At 31.5% G+C, this 16,982-nt stretch overlaps 1 long non-coding RNA gene across 2 annotated transcripts in view; it reads right to left on the bottom strand.

Annotated features, from left to right (window-relative positions):
* Window positions 1–1,733: 1,733 nt before the first annotated feature.
* LOC118063919 (uncharacterized) overlaps window positions 1,734–16,982 on the bottom strand; it is a 96,373-nt gene continuing 81,124 nt past the window's right edge. Inside the window, exons 3-5 of one of the 2 annotated variants that reach the window (XR_004689998.1) lie at window positions 10,129–10,357; window positions 8,916–9,025; window positions 1,734–2,052 (exon numbers count right to left, since the gene is read on the bottom strand). This is a non-coding gene — a long non-coding RNA (uncharacterized lncRNA). The remainder of the gene's footprint in view (window positions 2,053–8,915; window positions 9,026–10,128; window positions 10,358–16,982) is intronic. The other variant, XR_004689999.1, reaches the window with a different exon arrangement.

Below are 16,982 nucleotides of genomic sequence, written 5' to 3'. Positions count from 1 at the left end.
TTTATGTTTTACAATTTCTCGCCAATATATCATTATTTCATACAGGAATTTTGTTGACATTCTGTCGTTTGTATTGAAATGATAAAATTTTTCCAGCATTACACTGATTTTTTTCAACATTTTTCGGAATCAAATGATTCAAAAAATGGTCTGTAAATTATTTAAGTGAGTATCTCGAATCCATATGAAAAGAATACAAAACTGATGAAATATTTGTTTTTAAAAAAAAAAAAAAATAAAGAAATCATTTAATCAGTCTATCGAAATCAATAGAATTCCTTCAAGTTTTCAAAGACTTCCCTATTCATTTAATTTATTGAGACTAGAATTTAAATTAATGAATTAATCAATTCATTAAACGAATTTATTAACTGCAACAAATGGCTTCTTTCAGTTCGATATTTTCTTGATGAATAATAGTAAGAAATCTCTGTACGTACCTATTTCACTATGATTTAAACTGAAAATAGTAATCTCATTTATTCCCAGCAGTTTAAAAGATGATAAAAAATAAAACAACTCAAAAAGTAAATAATGTAAAGATAAAAATGGATGATGAAGCAAGTTCTCGACTCCATATGTTACATTTTTTGTAGATCGTAAAAGTGTCCAAGTTAACACTTGTGCATGTCGTTCTAACGTTACCTCAATATTACCCATCTGTCTGACGGCCCTGAATTATTCAAGAATTCCTATAAGATACGAGTTCACAAATCTTAGTATCTCACATACGCAATCCAGGAATTCCTGCTCGACAGAGACGATGAAATCTCTGAGACACCAAAGACATGAAAGTCATACGTTTGCATCTGACTAATGTGTATGGTAACTCTACTTGCGTGCGTACTGGGTAACATATTTGCCATTGACTGTTTGAATATACAGAGATACCAGTCTTGATATTGATAGCTATGAAGGCCGATTTCCGGAGGGTCGTGAATTCCTTTCAAATATCTATGTGCCATATAGGCTCAGCCGTATTACCAGCATGATTCCTGGCTCTCCAAATATACCAGGCGACGTGAAAGCGAGAAAGAGATGAGGAGGGTGAGTACTTCTATCGAATATTCCGGTTATCTCGAGCGCCAGGCCGGAAGCCCATCGAAATTGCGACGCCTGCGATTTTACGGGTTACCTTTGAAGTCGCCTTGATGTCGGTAATCCAATATTTCGATGTGTACACATGAAACTTATATGAGAATATTTAGAAAAAGATTGAACTTCCAAAACCCTCTTTTATCTTACTTTTTATCAAATAACCATTTTTATATCGTTTACCAAAAATTTATATTTCCTGTTTAAATACCTCTTTTTTTTTCAACTTGAATAAACCTGTCATGTTTTCATGTTGGTAATTATATTGGTACACAAACTTAATTCATACTTATAATTTTTTCTTAATTACCAATATTTATTTAGGAGAAATAAACAATGTTCCTTTATTGGTACGATCAATTTCATTATTAAGTGCAAACAAATGTTGAAGTAAATATTTCCTCATGTTGCAAATTTCTATATAATTCTACAAATTATTTATGTACTAGATCGTATTGTCAAATATTTAACGAAATTTATATTTAAAATTAAATTTTATTAGTACATTTAATTATCAGCTTTTCGATGAATTAACAATAAATATTTTTCCAAAAGTAATTAAAAACAACATATAATGTTGTTTAGGAATTTATTAAATTGACACGAGAGAATGTTTATAATCCTTGAAAAATATTAAATAAATGCGTTTAAAAAAAAAAAAATACAAAAATAATAAGCTTGCAAACACAATAATGTGAAGTTGGTAGACATGTATAGAAGATAGTTATTTTTGAGAGTTTTATTTTGTCTCTCTTCCTTCTATTGTTTTGGTTGCCTCTTCATCAAATTTCCTGTCGCTGGGAGGTCTCGACAGTTTAGTGGCACCCCTCGAGGGTTTGTTTAGGCCGTCGACGAGTTGGTCGTTTTTCCTCTTCTCAAAATGTCGTTGAAAGACCGCGCAACGTTTTCCTGGCAGACAAGTGAACAGCAAGAGCAGTCAAGGGATGAAAAAAAGACCTGAAAAAAGCATACACAAAGAGGAGGGCTTATTAACAGCAAGTATGACGTTATTTCAGAGGTATTATTTATGTTTATATGATACGACAAATAAGAAATTTGAGATTTTTTATTCGAATTTTACGGTAAATAAGAAGTAGAAGGAAGAAGAGGAGGAGTAGAAGAAAGAAGATATAACAGAGATATTTCATGTATATAAATATATACACATAGATAATCAAACAAAAAAGCTCGAGGGCACTCGTCGACGATATCGAAAAACTTGGAGGAAATAGTTGAGAAATAAGTGGGTGACCCTAGGGATCTCGTTTAACTAGCAAACTTGCAACCAAAATCCCCAAGGATGTTTTTTATTCAACTTCTTTTTTTTTTTTTATACTCTTTAACTCAATTCAAGCATCATCATGCTTTTTTCCATATTTATTTCTAGAAAATTGCCAATAAACATGCTTTGGTATTTCGTTCTGTTTGGAATTTCAAACTGAATCACTAGAGATTTCGACTATTTTTCAAAATCAACATCTTCTACAGCTTTGGGATTATCTATCTTCAGATGGACCCAAGGAATATAGGTCACTCCAGTAAATATCCAGTCAGGATTTCTTCAGAGGATTGCTTCAGGCCATACGACAAAAAATAATGTCTAAAGATATTTTATGATCAACACTATGCAATTTTCTATGCTTTACATTTTTAGTGAGTGAAAATAAAATGATAAATTTTTTTTTATATATACATAGTTTAATTATGTTGGATTATTTTTTAGTCTTGGTTCGTGTCAGGAAGTACTTCATTACCTTTTTCATTCACTCCAGCTGATGGTCAGCAAGCAGTCTCCTGGCAGGCGTTGGCCACAACGCTAATTACAGCGCACACGAAACAATGGATCTTGTCCACACGGGTAGACATGGCAGAATAAAAACCACATTGAGCTAGAGAATGAGTGTTGGACGTAGTCTTGGTAAAACGAAAATCTCAAGTTTTTAGAGGGTTTTGAGCGCCACTCTGACGTAATGCCCAACGGTAGTTCCGGAGTGGTGTCTCGTGTCTGTAGGGTCACTAGTAGAGGGCGTGCCCTCTCTACACCCTTTAAGAGGGTAAAGTAGAAAAGATTGGTAATGGAAATTGTGGTCGTGGTGAAAAAAATTCAAGTATTCTATTTCTAAAGTGAATGGAATTTGTTTTTTTTTTGTTACTCAAGTGAGAAAATTGAACTTAACTAGATAAATAAATTTATTATCATTTCTTTATCAGTGTTCTTCTAGCTCATGTTCAAGATCCTTTTGTCTATATAGGAAAGAATGTTTTGTTATGGAATACATTTTTTTCTTGCTAATTTTATTATGTTAACGAATAAGTATATCATAATGAACATATAGAGCATAGTTAAATAGTATTTTGTGCACTTTTTTCAATCATTTATATTTTATAACTATTTTTCAGTTGAATTCATTTATTGTTACATGTTTTGAAAACCAATTATTATTTATTTATTGATTTTAAAAAGATGTTGAAACTTTTTTGATGAATTGAATAAAATGTTTTATTAGAAGAGACTTAGAAAAGCTAAACTCTAAACGTATGTTTCAATAAACTTCGTTAATTACACGTAGATCGATTGGCTAATGTAGATTCGATGAACTTTATTGTAAAAACTTGACTCTTGGGATGAACTTGCCCGAGTAGATATGTCGAGGCGATCAATAGAGTAACACTAGCTTAGAGTTTCTAAGAGGCTACCTTATGGTAAGAACGTGCCGTGAAACTTGTGCCACAGCTTACTGAAAGTCAAGTTTCAGGAATAATAAGACGTGCCAGCAAGCTTTCGCCCAAGCTCAAGAAGACGAAATGGAGACTTCTCAGCTTCACTCTTAGCTTGTCCTGAATGACCTAGAGCTTTTCTTCCTTACCATACTTGAATCTTTTTTGAATACAGTTTATTATTTAAAAAAAAAAAAAAATCGACATTTTGAGAAAAAGATATTTACATAATTTTTATCTGTTGAATTTTTTTCTTTTCTTCTAAGTTATTTGAGATGGAAATTCTTCTCGTTTACTCTTTCATTTTCTCACGATCTTTCGCGTAAACTTGATGTCAATGTCTTGAGGCTATTTTTTGAAAAAAGTCATATCAAAGTCTCGTTATAATTTTCCAAAAGATTTTACATTTGTAATATTACTAGTCTAATACTACTTGTACGTAAAAGTATCTTGGACTTTTTAGCATCGTATTTCGATCTTCTTCACTACTACAACTACCATTACTTCTCTACTACTTCTCATTCTTATGACAATCTTCTTCGTTTTTTTCTTACTGGAAGTCCATTTCCATAATGGCACTCAATCCAGAGTCCACAAGCGATTGGGAGGATCATTGATGTCCCAGACGCGAGAGAAATCGTTTCGTGAAATGTGAACTAAGTTATCAGACTCACAGTAGACTGAATAAAAAAAAAGGAAGAATGAAAATAATGAATAATAGTTGGTGCTGAGGAGGAATGCAAAATGTTCGGAAAATGCCAAGAAATTTTCAATAAAATTTTTATCATTCTCTCACACAGAGTGAGATGATTAATTATGTCAAAATTATAATAAAAATTATTTCATTATAATTAATAGCCAATTGAATTTTATTTATTCGTTGTTAAATAAGACAATTTTTCAATCAATGGAAATATAAAATCAATACTTCCATGTATTAATTTAATTATTTCATTTAATTTTAAATGAAATATTTTTTTTATTATTAATAAATAAATTTGAGAAAATTAAAAATATTACAACTGGGTTTTTAATAAACTAAATGTATTGTAATATTTATTTCAGCAAAATATTAAAGGTATTTTTATAAAATACTAAATAAATAATAGTAAAAAATGGTATTAAGTTCTAAAATGTCAATTAAAATAATTAAATGTAAATGATTTAGTGTATAGTCATCTCTGTTGGTTATTTATAAGCTTGAGCGTATCCTTTTAATCCGATATTTGCTTGCTATTCTCATAACTCATCAATAAAACCACAGCAGAGTTAACGAGAATAATCGCTAGAAATATATCTCCCAAATCTTCTAGAGTGAAACCTATGGTTACTTAAAATTCAAGAAATTCAACAAGGCAAGATTAAATGTAACAAAATCTTAACTACACAAATAAAAGTCGAAAAAAACTTTATAAAAGATAAGAATAAGTTTTATACACACTGCAACGGTAGTAAAATTAAACAGAAAAAAATTTACAGCTAAGAAAAAAAAACAAGTCTTAAAGTCAAAACAATGGAGTCTCCGAATCGTCCAAGAGTTTATCGACCTGAGTTGTCGTTAAGATTAGAAACTGCGACCGTTGTCCCTAGAGTTTTACCTTAGCAGGTTGAGTCTTAAAGAATGAAAAAGCACTAGCGTAACTGGGGGGTAAAAGAAGTACATTCAACTGGAAGAATCTGAGTAAAAAGAGATCTTCAGAACGTGTGTTTGAGGTAAAGAAAGGAAGAATGAGTGAGATGGCAGTTTTAGGAGTCGAAAGTCGTTTTATTGGAGGCGATAAATATTTTTATAGGCCCCATGCGAATTACTAGTTTTTACAACTGCCTAGCAGAAGATTTGCTGATCCTTTTCAGCTCAACATCTTCATCTCATTTATTCTCTTATTTTTTTATGATTTTGCATCAGCTTTCATTACTTTAAATCTACTAGATTTTATCCTCACATTTTTTTTAAAATCATTTCTTCACCATGTTAACTGTGAAAAAAAACGCCATTGTTACAATTTTAATTTTATTTAAAACAAAAAGTTTATTTTAAAAATATCAAGTGTAGTCAATAAAAAATCATATTGCAGATCAATTTTTTAAATTTTTGATAAAACTTTGGTGATAAAACGTAAAATAATTCAATGCTAGATAGTTTTAATAATATTTGAAATAAAATAATTCAAGGAATAAACGAGTAATTAAAAAGAAATTCCTGTTCAATTTTCAACAGCTTTATTCAAGAAACCTTTATTTTTATGATTTCATTAATAAATTAAATGAAACTTTTATTCTCAGTAGTTTTGGTCTTTGAACATTCATCGAAGTAGTAAAAACTTTTGTAACGATAAAAGTGTCTATTAAATAATATGAAAAATTTTTTGATGTATTATTAATGATTGGTCATTACAGAATAATTATTCTACTGATAATGGTACTCTTAATGAGATTAGTTTGGTCTCTACTGATCAGAAATTATTCGATAGCGCAATATTGGAAATTTGTGAGAACATTACCTCAAACATCAATTAGTGAACAATTCTCATCGAGAGTTATAACATTAATATGTCACTTAATTTTATTATTATTCTACGAGAGTGATAATAAATATTTAAAATCCAAGCTTTAATTTAAATCCAAATATTTAATGAAATCATTTATGATAGATAAATGTATATAATGTCAACATTATAATATTATTAAGCTTGTGTTAAATAGGTGTTTGTGTCTCGTTAAGTGACTTTGATGTTAAGCCAAAGTCCTTCAAGTGAATGCAGTAGTAAAGAGGAAGGATATTGTGGCAAGTACAGAGATGAAAATACTCACAGACACACAAAGACTTTTACTTCCAAGGTAGAAAAATAAAATATGAAATTATTAAACATCCCAACTTCTTCCATCACTGTATAAACCATCTTCTTGACTTTTTTTTTCATCTAAATTTTTTCTTCTTTGACTTCCTTCATACTTCTTTATCTTTGTATACTAATGAACTGACAAAACTTCCCTCCTTACTACCTCATTATTACTTCAATTTAATAACTTCAACAACATCTTATTATTTTTTATTTTGTGTTGTATTCTTAACTAAATTGATTAATTTTTTTAACTATATTTTCCTAAATAATATTAATATTGTTAATAATATATTATTATTATTATCAATATTATTAATAATTGTTAATATTAATAATAAATAATATAAATAATAAAAGAAGTTAATAATTTTTTTTACTAGTCTACGAATTAACTATAAAACACTAAATCTCTCAACTTAATCGACTGAATTCATTAGTCTGATCGCAGTTAATATCAAAAATCAGCAGCGAGAATAAGCTTGAACCCAGCTTATTGTGTTGATGATCGAGTACTCTCTGCTATCAATTGATTAATTATTTCAACAATCAGGCTCAGAGCTTTTAATAAAAGAAAATCCTAATCCCATCAATATGATAATTTAATATCACCAGTAAAACCTATTCATAAAAAAATGTCTAACAAATTCAAGTCAACCTAAAACAAAAAAGAAAGGTGATTGAGAAAATAGTGAAGTTGTAAGTAAAGTAGAAAATGGTGTCATTGAATCGATGTATATGTAATACGATTAAAATAATAATTATGTCAAGACTTGGCAGTATTCAAATAGTAGTTGAAAAGTTTCAACAAACATTCAGTTCATTAAACTCTCTCAAGATTAGTATATAATGCCTCTTGAACTATATACACTTGATGGTATACATATATAACTGGATGTATATAGGCCAGTCTGACGAAAGGTAGAGTTATACTACTTAGAATTTCTAATGAGTCTCGCGAGAGCAATAGATCACCTGAAACGTATGACAGATCGAGGATCTGACAGCCGTAAATCCCCTGTCTATTCACAGTGCGTCGTGGCCATGTATTTCAAGTTGTATTACCACGTGCTGTGAGTGCACCAAGAGAAAGAGATGACAACATATAGGCTCTCATAGTGGTCGGCCGCGAAACCGAGAAGAGCTTGTATACCTCAATGATCATATATGAAAGTGGAGAACATATATATCTCTCTTGGACTGATAGCTCTTTCAATCTCTGCTCACTCTAGCAACAGCTATCGACATGGAATCTTCACATGGTGACGAATGAATTGCATCTGTGTACAAGTGTAGATGTGGTTGTGACAAGTATCTGAGTGTCTCGATGCCAACGACAAGAAGTTGAGTTCGACGAAGCAAGATATTCGTCTTGTATGACGTCGACTATCCAAATTGAGAGTCGATCGATTCAATACTCGTCTCTATCTGATTTTCTTTCTTTTTCATTTCCCCAAGAGCATTTCTTACCCCTAGCTTCCGAGATCCTAATAAAATTTCACCCTCACCGACGAGGATAATATTTTCCTTTTTTCCTTCATCGTTTACTTCCCACACCAGTTGCTGATATTTTCTTTTTTTTTTTTGTTCATTTTTTTATTTATTTATTTTTTGCCTACCGGGCAATGTTCTCGCTCTTGAGCTTCGTGCGAGAGCATCAAATTCAGCGGGAGATAAATAATAGGCGCACAGGAATCCTAAAAGATAGAGGATGAAGAGAGGGATGGAAGCGTAGGAATGTGTGTGAAATCACGTAGAGCTTTGAAAATAGGTGGTAGACTTGCTGGTTCTACTATCTATGCTGCTATAGTCCAAAGCCATAAAGGTTATCGTCATTACACTACACGGCTCGCTCGATATCCGCACGATTTTACTATCCACAAAGTGTGCTGGTAGTTGGAAGAATAGAAAATACGTGGAAACTGACCAAATTCCGGTTTTGGAGTACGTTAGATACTCGTAACTACTATACTGGAGTAAGAAGTGCTTCGCTTAATGTCCCGGTTAATTATAATTGCATCGTTTATTATTCGGGAAATATAATTCTCTCACAATCCTCTTCTACACAGTACAGGCTATTATGGTCACTAGACAATTTAATTTAATACCTAAATAACTGAGATGTATTTAATTTTATGCTACGATTCATTCAAAGTTGCTGACTATTCATGCTCTAGAGAGGCACTTTCAATTGATTAACAAACGCACCACGTAAAAGGTAAATACTTGGATTTCAATGTTGATTCAACAAGCTTGACATACCTTATTTGGTGTATGCTGATGCCCAATAGTTGTTGCTGGTATTTTTGTTGTATTTCAATCACGAGAAGACCTTTGCATCTTGTAGACGTTGGAATTGTTCATTGGAGATTCTGTAATAAAAAAAATTTATTCAAACCTTTGGTATAAAGTCAAGATATTTATTTGGATAGAACTGGGAAAACGTTTGATAGTCTAGTGACTTGCATTTATAAGAAATCATTTTGATGAAGACAAAATTATTGAATTCATATCACTAGATTTTTGAGAGTTCCATCAACTCTTTTGTCTTTTAAATCAATAAATGATCGATTTTATTACATTTTATAAAAATTTACTGAACATCATAGGCATTAATTTGATTATTGATATTTTTGAATAAATAGCTCTAGAAGTTGAAGATCAATTTCTTTGATAAAATTAATTGATTAGTCATTATTATTTCTTTTATTTTTTTATGTGGATAAATGTGTTGATAAAAATGGAATAAAAAGTTTAAATAAAATTTATCACTGAATAAAATAAATGGAAGATATTTTTAGCACTGATTTTAGTGGATATTTAGTGTGTTATGAACTATTCTCTATAAATATCAAGTATTGATGAGAAAAGTTTGCTACACTGTTAAAAAACTAAAATAAATATTAGAAAGTATTGGGTTGAACTTTTATATCTATAATTAATTCAACTCATATTTTTTATTGTTTTATATATAAAAAACTGAAAATCACTTCTCTTTGTGTAGATTGGAAATAAATTCTTGATATTGCATATTCCCATGACTAGGAGTTTTGCTAAATAGATAATAATTCTCATCATCACGTCTAGACTTCAACTTGACTTATCATCAAAAACACCCTTGAAGTTCTCTCAATATCTCCAATAAAAAAATTATCATTTTGAAAAATAAGAAAAAATGATGGAAAAAAAATATAGAACCAAGTGTTATCAATCAAATGAATTCAATTATATTTTTTTTTACTCAAAAAATTCAAATATTTTTCATATTGATTTTTTTATCGTCCAAAACCATATTTAATTCATGAAAACCCTGGCTATTTTCATTCAGCTGTTCATTCTCTTTATTTAATCATGAGCTTTTCGATCAGAGGATAATAGTTGATGATATTTTTATTACAACATTTTATCAGGAATGATTAAAAAGAACACGACTTTGTTATTATAATATATATTTAAGATAAATTGATCCTCTCACCAACTCAGTTACTGTATCGGATTACGAAAGTGGTGGATTCTGTCGGTGGCAGGCATGTCCATGAGATTCCCGTGTGTCTATCGGACGCTGGGAAACCGCAAAATACGTAGTGATAACGTCACTCTGTGGATTGGTACCCATGGTAATCAGCATCCAACGTCCCATCAGAGTTTCCAGTGAGCAGTAATTTTCGAAATTACAGGTTGCCAATTTTAGTCAGTCTGTCAAGCTGAAATTCATTTGAACATTCTCTTAATAAATTACGTAACTTTAATAATCTCTGTCTGGACAGGTGAGGTGAAGTAAGTAGATAAATCCATATTATGTCGGACATGTGACTAATAACATTCAGGAGAATAATTATTATGCTTGTATATATATTTTTTTATTTCTTATTTGACTGTATCATTGCTAAAATAACATTTCTGAGTGCACTTTGACATCAGAAGAATGTGACTTCTGAAAAGCTAAACAAATTTTCGCGTCTCCGATATCCGGAGTTTTCTTTTTTAATGCTAACATCACATCATGAGAAAGTAAAAGCATCGGGGTCACAGGGGATGAGTGCAACTTTTTTTCTTGTACGTCTTCAAGGCTCCAAACTAATTTGATCTCGTGTCTGAAGGCACTCTTTGAATAAAAGTACTTGTCACTCCGTATTCGCTTCGAGGCTTCGAGTTTTCTACTATCTCCTTGTCGTCTTTCTACTTTGCCTCGTATACTCAAACGAATTAGAGCGCAAGAGAAGTCACTCACATTTTCTATCGATCATCCATTAAAAGAAAAGAAGAAAAAATTTCCTTTTCAACCGAAATAGAAAGAAAAAAATTCAATTATGTCGAACGAACGATCTATTATTGATGTTTCAAATATTTATTGTTTATTCAGGTTTATTCAACAGGTGAGAAGAAAGATATTGGATTAATAAACACTTTTGATTCTTTTATTTTTATGTCATATTTTGAAATAGAACGAGAAAGAAAAGCCCCCTTGGATTTTATTTTAAATTATTTTTTGTCTAGACTAAAATAGAGCTGGAAATTAATTATGTTTAATTAATTAGGAATAATTATAGGATACTAATGGATAAATATTGAGAGCAAGATAACTTGTTTTCCACTAATCATTTTACAAACTAATTATTTTTTCAAAGATTCAGTAACTTTCCTACAGAATCTATTAGCTCTCACCAAATTTCAAAACTTTCGTAGGATCTATTTAATTTTTCAGAATCTAAACTTTTTTTGAAATTTAATAACTCCCTTGCTATTTAACTAACTTTGACGAATTTCAAAAATCTTTTACAGTTTCATTAATGTTTTATCACCAACTAATATTCCCAGCATCTCCAACCATTCCTAAATCCAAAGACCTTTAAAAACTAATCATAAAAATAATTTTATTTATCAACTAATATCAATTTCCACTTTCTTTCATTAAAGTATCTAGGACACCTCAGTATAATATATATAATACATAAAGCCAGGGTGAGATGGCCAATCTACTTAGTTTCAATAAACAACGTCAAGATGAATTATGTTGGTGAGATAATTTATTCAAAATAAGCTTGCTATTTTCATCAAAAACTTATCCATGAATCATGGTCCATCCCTCTATAATCCTAAAATGACAATAGATAAACGATGTACCCTCGTATCATTCTATATTTAGCCATTAGTTGGTGCTATTCAATCTCCATCTCTTTCTTCCACTTTAGCTTGTTGACAAAGTTAATCCTCCAGTCGAAGCATGCTTAGCTAAGAGCCCGTTTACTGTGGCGTTCAGCTTGTTTCGCCACATAGCAACGGCTATTACCATGGAGCATCCAACAGTGCTGCTAGCAAGAGTGAGACTCTGAGGGTATCTTGAGTATTCGTGCTTTCGTGGACACGACATAGGCCACAGTAGTCATGGAACGTGTTCCTCGTATTTTAGGGTGATGTTAGTTCTGGCGTTGACAAAGGCTATGTAGAGTAAGCTGGAGGGCGTGGATGTGTATAAAGGCGCCACAATGCTCGTATGGCCGCCCTTTCGCACGAACGCCTCGTGTATTCTACCCTTTAAACTGTCACCCTCTACCTCCCTGGCAATCTCTTCTACTGTCTAGCTATACTGTTCCGTGGTTTTCGGAGGGCAATGCACTTATGACTGCTAGACTTTCCACTCAATTTAACTTACAACACCTGATGAGATCCGTAACTCTGTCTGATAAAAAAAACCCCCTCATCTTTTTTACACCCATTAAAAAGATCAAAACAAACTCTTGTATGATGTTGAGTATTTGAAGGGGGATACCAGTTGAGCCTTTCAACATTTTATGGGATACACAAGGATGAAATGAGCTCTAATTAGGTGTGACTTTCATCACCACAACATGATAATCCGGTTGATGAATAATCTTTATGATTTTAATTATTTATTTCAAGTCTTTTCCAGCATTGCATCTTGCACTTGTTATGGTTTTACTAATTGGTATAAATGGAGTGTGAAATTGTTATGAATTTATTTTTATTTATTTCAAGGATGGCGAGTATAAGTTTACATCCCTTTTAATCTTCCTGTTACAGACAATATAATCATGGTACGAGAGGTATAGTTTTAATGGAGATGAATACATGCAGTGTACTAACAAAGGTCGAATGAGAGTGGTATCTCAATGAAGAAGAGTTGGAGTGGTATGAAATGGGGAGATTTTCCCTAGTAATAATCCATGTTGCCAAAATGTGAAAAATTTTCATTCTTCAACTTTGATTATTTAGTCATAAATTTTTTTTTTCTTGCAACTTGGGTTTTATTTTCCTACGTGAAATAAATTCTAATGTCAATCACGTAATCTAGGTTCTTCAAGTCTGGTTTTGAAATAATTTCATTCAGCTTACTTTACTTTCTTTTACCTTAAGTAACTATCAGCATTTCATATTCATATATAAACGAGCCTTACAAGAATTGAATCTTAGTTAAAGTCAACAAAACGTATCGATGAGGTCAGTAAATTACTCAGTAAGTTTACGTGATTCACAAGTAAATTCTATACTATAGAATCTACAGTTAGTCTAAGCATTGAACCCTCAGAAGCATGTTCAAGTTAAACTTCACTACTCTATTGAAACTTTAGAGAATATATTTAAGTTTTATTCTACATTTTTAATCATCCAATTCATTAAGATTTTTTTTTGAACTTTTGAAAATAAATTTTCATGTCTATTACATAATAAACATAGAATGTCTTTATTTACTCGAGTAATGAAAGCATTGTTTGTCTCTTTTCCTGCCTTCATTCATGTGATAATAATTAAAAATATTTTCAGTACTTTGAATGGGATAGCCATGCTTTGAAAGGTATCGCACGCTTTAGTGTACCAACCAGTGGTTAAGAGTTTCAATTTATTTTATGCTTCAGTGATTCGAGACATTGGTGAGAGGAGTATATTTATTTCACTCAAATTGAGATAAATTTTGTTTGACTACGATGAAAATGGAACCAAAGCTTTATTTTATATACCCATTTATTGTATATGAGCTTTTTCAAATGTAATTCAAAGGAAATTAAATTTGCACAGCAACTGAGCTGTGCAAAAATTCAATTTTCTTTTTCACCATATAAATGATAATAATACCAACATAACGATGATAACAATGATGGTAATAATGGTGGATAAATAAATAGTTTTTTATGTTAAGTCATTATACTGAAAGTGTCTGTAGTTAAGTGTTCTCGTCACGAACCATTATGCATGCGCCTGTCAGCAGGTGAGCTTTCAAGCGCACGTGGGAAGAAAAATAGCCCAGGTGACTTAGCAGGATCCAACGGTACCAGCTGGGGCTTACACAAAACCTTTAGTACACCACGTCCGCTCTGTTCATTTCCCATTCTCGTAGCTTGTCTCCACGCATCCAACCTAGCTCTCGCGTCCCGGAACAATTTTTCAGAGTTTCGTGGCTCCGCGGTGACGATAGGGAAATAAAAGAATGGAAGCAGAGCAACGACAACAGCCGCCAGATCATGATGAATAGTTGTAGGATCCAACAACGACTCTCACCTCCATTTACTCATACTAGGTCTATTCTCCACCATACTCTCCATCCATACTTTTCATCAGATTCCACCAGCCTCGTGTCTGTATTGCTCAACAGAGGTGTTGAAGTTCATACTGATGGTGAAAACAATAGAATAGTTTAATGGTCGATGTGTATACCTACTAATGATTACACTCACACGTACAAAAACTTTAAACTTGCTATTCCCTTTGCTAGTTCATTGTTTCTCGAGAAACAGCTTGGGAATGTGGTGTAGAAAAGCCACTTCTAGAGTTTCAAGCTCGCATGAAGTCAATTAATCATCTCTACTGGAAGAGCAGAAGAAGAACAAGAAGCCGGATATGCTCCTCTGAAGACGCAAACAGAAAAAGGAAAAAATATTATCTATTCGCAATGATGTAGTTCTTGAGAGTTCCTTTTTTTATGAAATATACTGGCAAAACAATTTATTTACTGCTAAGTAATTTTATTTTTATTTGATAAATGCTTGATGGTTTTGATATATTAATGGTTGCTGATGATGATAAACTTGCTTTCCACACTCTCTTATCAGTAAAAAAATTTGCCAACAAAATTAATAGATTCATGTTGAAGAAAGTTACCTATCAACATCTCTAACCAGAATTGTATGATCTTATTATTAAAAGAAACCTACTAAATTTAAAATGATGACAATATCCTTTCTTTCTACTGACTGGAATACCTTTAAGGAAGTTGATTAATTAAAGATTACTAGCCAATAACAAATATGACAGTGAAATTAAGAAAATAAATATAAACTGAAGCTAAAAAATTACCAATTCGATGATAAACAAAATTTTTTATATTGTTTGCTTTGATATACTTTTTTTTTATAAAAAAAGCACCAGGATATAATGAAATCACTTCGATGATGTTCAATATAATAACTTGCATGTTACATTTCTTCAAACAGTGATAGCTAAAAAAATAATAATAATTCCAAAACCTGGTAAACCTACAGATAAAACTTCATCCTCCAGTACTTGACAAATTAAAAGAGAATATATATTCCCAATAATATTTTTTCTTTTGTGTACCAACCATTTTCATTAATAAAAATCAATATTTACTTAATTATTTTCTATGATACAAAGTGTTGAACAATACATGAAAAGTAACTTGTTAATCTAAAAAATTTTATCACGAGTTTTTTTGTTTCCAAGTTTAAATTGTGTTTTTAAAGTTGAAGATACGAAAGTAAATTTTGTTTCTATGAAGATTACAAAGGCGATATACGTAATTACGTCATTTATCTTATTCTTTCTGTAACGTTAGTATAAATGTAAAGAAGAGAATGGTAAGATCGATGAGATCTTTATGCTGACAATGTCTCAATGAGCTTGTTACCTTGATGAAATGGATGTGAGGGAGAGAAACAAGATTATACGCTGCTCAAGATCCCCTTAAGTAAAATTACATCAGTTGAGCTCTTTGACTTCTTAGGATTACTTGCTGACATTTATATTTCAAGAATCATCCGCTTATTGTCATTTTTTGACTCTACAGAATCGAAAAAGCTGATCATAGAAAAATGATAAAAATGAGATACGATGTAATATCGAATATCCAGTCTGTCATACAGTCGTATTATTTTTTTTTCCTTTTTCTGGTACTCTGTATGGTATTGCCAGCAGCCACAGAGAGGGTATTTCTCAGTACCTGGACCATACGAATGCTACTGGTATCGGGTTATACTCTTTGACTCTGGACAGATCAAGTGACCTCTTGCTTCCATATCTATCGTTGTGGTATTCTACACCCTCACAATCATTTCATATCGGTGTGTATATACATAATATACGAGTCGCGACCCAGCAGTAATTTCGTGCAGCTCACCACCACCGTGGCTAGGAAATTGTATCGTTCAGTGTCCGCGGAAGCTTCGTGGTGTCCAAGCTGGGATTTATCGTCCTCGATGAAAAGAACTCAGTGAAAACTTTCATGAGGCTTCGGGAAATCTTAGGATTTTCTTCATCCACCGTTGTTATTCTACCATGATTCGACGAATTTATGAAGTGAATCACTAGATATATCCTATGATTTATGTAGTGAACCATGATGTTTTCGTCAATTTTTTTGATATATTTATTCTATACCTTTCAAAATCACCAAGAATATTTTCTATCTTTGATTTAATATCATTTGAAATGGTTTAAATTACAAATTTTTATTTATAAATAAGATAAATTAATTTCTTGGTCAAGGTATTTTTAATTTTTCTCTTGAGATTGGTAATGGATAAATAGAATTATTGTTAATGAATGATAGGATTGTTATTGATAAATAGGATTACTCTTTTGGAGAGGATGAAATTTTTCTCTCAAAGATATTGTGAATTCTATTCATGAGAGTTTATCGATTAATTAATCTCAAAATCCTCAATCACATGCAAGTTACACCGTATTCAAGCTCTGGAGTCTCTATCTGTTTATTTATTCGTCGTTGCTACATCCACCAATGCTATCTGATGATGATCGCGTATCTTTGTCGTATGTATAAAATACTCTGTCCTTAAATAAATTCTCAATCTTTGCATTGATAGTTGGAGTTTATCACAAGATGTGTGATTTTATAAATAAAAAATGGTCAATTGTGACTAGTCAATCAAAACATTCGGTAATAACGATTAAAAAAAACAAATATGAATATTTATTTCTTTTTCCTTTCAATGATAAACATTTATCGTATGCTACTTTGACTGGTGTAATAATAATACTATATTTCATTCTAATCCCAACGTTCGAATAAAAACCACTGCGATTAAATGAATTGAAATATATTTAATACATAATTCT

The sequence above is a fragment of the Chelonus insularis genome, unplaced genomic scaffold, assembly GCF_013357705.1.
Source record: "Chelonus insularis isolate UGA/USDA-ARS -01 unplaced genomic scaffold, ASM1335770v1 contig_150_pilon, whole genome shotgun sequence".
NCBI lineage: Eukaryota > Metazoa > Arthropoda > Insecta > Hymenoptera > Braconidae > Chelonus > Chelonus insularis.
This window is presented reverse-complemented; position numbering and strand designations above follow the sequence as displayed.